A 4,636-nucleotide genomic window follows, 5' to 3' on the forward strand; every position below is an offset into this window, starting at 1 on the left:
CTCTGCAGCACGAGTTCAATCCCCGGCCAGCCAGGGAGCAACCCACATGGTGAAGTAGACCTCTCCTGTCTCACCGCTGCTCCCTTCAGCAGTGTATTTCATTTTTTTTTAAGATTTATTTTTATTTATTTATACAAGCATTGGGTACAGTCAGAAGCACGGGAGGGTGAGAGAATTCACCAGAGCCAGAGTGGGGAGCAGAACAGGCAGAAGGACCGAAGTACACCGCTGAAGGGAGAAGCTGGCGGACAGGAGAGGTCTGCGCGCCATGTGAGACCCTCGCTGGTGGCCGGGGATCGAACCGGTGCTGCAGAGGCTGCGGGAAGCTTTGCAACCCAGCGCTCAAGCGCTGCACCACAGGGGTCAGCAGTGTATTTTAGTCAGTCTGCCTGTTCTGTTCCCCTCTCTGTCTCTGGTGAATCCTCTCACCCCTCTGCATCTCTGGCCTGTACCCCAGCTCTTGTATGCATAAATAAATAAATCTTAAAAAAATAAAATAAAATAGTCTTATTTATAATAGCCACAGAGTAAAAATATCCCAAATATCCATCCATGGATAAATAAACTGTGGTCAATTCATGTAAAGAAATATCAGACAACAATGAAAAATAATGACCAAGGATAACTTTCATAGTCAGTTGGAATCAAGTATTGAACCGAAGAAATCAGATATGAAGTAGGACATGACAGACATAAAATACAGTGATGCAAATACAGCATATCATTATATGGTGACCCCCATGTATATGCCATATCCTTACAATACTCTCTTTTTGATTGCAGGTGGAGTTTGTAACTTGTTTCTAACAAATAGAATAGAAAGGCGATGGCATATCTCTTCCTTGATTAGGTTGTTATGTCACAAATGATAGAATATCACTACTATGACTATAGACCACAGATCCAATTTCAGAATTTGGGGAACATAATTTCCTAAATACTTATTTATCCTCCATATTTCATATGAAATCTAGACCTGGCACATTTGTTTTCATTATTGACCCTGGAGGTAACTACAGTGTGAACCAGAGGATAGTTGGTACGATTTATTTCTGATGTAAGCCTTTAATACCATCTTGATGCTTACTAGAAGTGATCTGTTCTGTTTGCACCAGATGTCTGGGGACCTCATGAGACTGGTAACCAAAACAGGACACACAATTTCAATTTCCAACAAAGTGGACGTTATTTAAAGCCTAAATAATCATGGTTCTGAATTTCACCTGTACCTAAGAGCCTGAATTAGGACTGCTTTCTCCTATCCCTAGACACACTGAGATAATGTATGTGAAATTTTGCAAATACTCAGGAGCTATATAAATATCGTGTTTCTACTCACTATTTTTATAAAACCAAGATCCAGAAGTCCTCAAGAGATGTTCTTGAGCTCAGCATAATCCATGGGTGCACCCCTCAAGCACATATACGTGAACCTGACTAATAGCTTGAACCAAAAAGAATCCCTCCTGGCACTATAATTCTGTTTTTGTAAGAGCTGCATGGAAGATTGTTCATGGCAATGCTTCCTGACATTAATAATCAAACTTGCCAAAACTAGTTTTCTATGGTGTGCAGATCCTCAGACGCTACTCTGTGTGGGATTCCTTGAGACAGGGACATCGGTACCTCTGAAGGATCCTCCCAAAGAATTTCTCGGATTCTTTGACTATCTTGAAAGCATGACATTTTATACTTTCAGTTTTTTTCCCCGATCTTTCTGTTCTATCTATGTCTGGTGTCCCAAAACTAGATTCAAAAGAGGAGCTACAGGCTACTTGTTTCTCTAAAACAATTTGTATTTAGTGCTTCAGGAAGAAATTTCATCCCTATCTTCATGAACACACTAGTCCTGACTCTAGAAGTAATAGGTCAGTAATCGCTTGTCCCAGTGGTTTAGGAAATTCTTGTCTCCATTTTCAGGACAAAGATAGAGGTAATTCAGATCTGGGATTCTGTCTTGGCAGAGAGTTTCAGAGTCTGGGAAACAGAAATTGAAGATTCATAGTCTTAATTTCAGCATCTCAAATGACAGAAACATTCACACTGACTGCAAATGAGTACCAGAATACTTGGTTAGTTTGATATTTTAAACTAACCCTCTTAAAATAATGGAGAAGACCATCTTTTGATTTTCCTTATACCAAGCTATAGTCTCAAACTGCCCCCACAAACTAAAGTTGAAGTCCTGACACAGAGAATTACCTAATAAGTTATGATAAACATTTGTGATATGCAAAAATTTATATTAAGGACCCTGGGGTCACAAACATACATAGATTACCATTTCCATGAGGAAGATATTACAACTCTGTGAGGGAGGCAAACTGTGTACGCTGATAAATACAAATAGAATATGAGAAGTGTGCCACAAGAGGTACAAACAAAGCTATAGGATTTCAGATGCAAGAGATTACTTCTAGCTGAAGGGAATCCATGGAGACCTCACAGGAGGTAACATTTAAGCTGAGTCTTAAAGCATGCACATAGTCTCGCCACCAGATCTGCACGTGTTTCTCCAATTACCCACGCAAGAAGTTTGCTTGCCAGTGGAGGTCATGGTTGTGACTTGTGTTAGTTTTCTGTTGCTTCATGACACATCACCAACAAAGAGTATACACTATCGCTTTGTAGTTTTGGATGATCGGGAAGCTAGGCATAAAGCAGCTGGGTTCTCTGTTCAGAGACTCACAAAGCTGAAATTAAGATGTCAGCTAGACTATGTTCTCATGATTCACATTAAAGTGCAAACTGGAGTTCTCCCCAGTTCACAAAAACTGGTGATAGAATTTTCTTGACATTGTAGGACTGGAGTCCCCAAACTACTGACCTTAGTTTGAGGGTGATTTTCAGCTCCTTGAGCCCACTCTCACATTGTACCCACAGGACCTTCTCATAACATGATAGTTTACTTCTTCATGGTCAGTAGAAGTTCTCTCTGTAGGGAAGGCCTGAACCCACCTTTAAAAAGACTCATTGTCTGATTATGTCAGGCCCACCCAGAGTAATCTCCCTTTCAACTAATCCAAAGTAACCTTAATTATGCCTGCAAATCCTTTCACCTTGCCATCTCATGTAGCCTAACCACCCCAGCAAAAATCCACCATCTTCATAGCCCCTCTCAAAGGGAGGGGATTATATGGGGCATATATTCCAGGGGTGTGGAAACATTGGGGCCCACTTTGGAACCATTCTGCATAACTACCACATGATTCAAACTAAACTGTAAGCTTTAGCACATATGTGATAGCACAATCCTTACTACAAATTCCATCTCTGTCTCTGAATTTAAAATAATAATACTGTAAGAGGTAAAGGAAGGAGTGGTGAGTGTGGAAAGAGATATGGCAGATGGTATACTTAAACTTCACTGCCACAAGGTAGTATGTGTTCCTCACACTTCTTACATACACACTTCATTACTACAAGTTAGTGTAAAGCGTCACATACTACACACGCAACTCTGACAAGATGACACTGAACCCTTTTCCCATCCTGTGGTGGGATCTAGGTTGCCCCTTCTTGGACTTGGATGGAACTATAACTGCCTCGGACAACGTAGTATGGCAGAAGGGACGCTAAATCACTGAGTCTGTCCTAAATATAATATGCACTTCCACCTTCTCTCTTGAGACTTTTGCTCTGGGAAAGCAGTCACTGCTAAGAGGATGCCAAACAGCCACAAGGCATTGGTATACAGACAGCGCCCACACAGTCCCAGTCAATGGCAGCAGCAAACACCAGGCATGGGAAGGAATGACTTTCAGACATCTCCACCCCCCAACTGTGGAGTCACCCCTCACCTTCAAAGTGCCTTATGAGAGCAAGACGAATATTTTAAACCCCACCCTAAGTTGCAGATTTATGACCAAAATAAATGTTATTTCGAGGCACTTAACTTGGGGTGACTTGGGTTTTTTTTTGTTTTTGGGGGGTTGAACAATTTTTATTTTTTTTTAAAGGTTAACAAAAGGTTTATTTACAAGGGAAGGGGAATGAGGAAAGGTACAACTTAGGGAGAAAAGAGGAAGATAAATTCTTAAATGTGTCCTACCCATTCTGCCAACCTAGAATCCCAAATGACCTGCTGAGACCAAACCTGCCTGGCCAAGAGCACGAGCCAAGTGTGCCCAACCCCACTAACATGGCTGGTTTTTATTTACAAACAGAGAAAATGGCTGCTTAACTCGGCCCTTAGGTCCTCGCAATGTTCCATTGGGGCTCCTGGGATTTGTAGTTCCCAGTGTCTTGATGGAGTGGGGGTGGCATCCTCAAAGCCTGTATGAAATTAGCTCAGGACATCCTTTCCCCCTAACAATTCCCCACTTTCACTTCTTGCCACCATTTCCATGGTGTTGAAGATCAAGTGTATGGATGCTGGGGTACAGTGGCAGATGAAAATTTTTCTCAGGGTTCCCATTGGAAAGCAAACCAGTCTCTCCAGGTATTGTCCACTGTGGAAAGCAAAAGTCCTCCATTCTTGGGAAATAGTTTATCAGTCCAAGCCAAAAAAAAAAAATCTGGAGGCATTAGCTAAAATAAAACAGCAAAGCTACCAAATCACAGGAAAAATATTAAAATCAATTCAACTTATACAAAAACAGGTTCTCTCAACCTTGATCCCAAATTGTTTCAGCAG

This window comes from Talpa occidentalis, unplaced genomic scaffold (genome assembly GCF_014898055.3).
Source record: "Talpa occidentalis isolate TD23 unplaced genomic scaffold, MPIMG_talOcc4v2.1 talOcc4.5, whole genome shotgun sequence".
NCBI classification, from domain to species: Eukaryota; Metazoa; Chordata; class Mammalia; order Eulipotyphla; family Talpidae; genus Talpa; species Talpa occidentalis.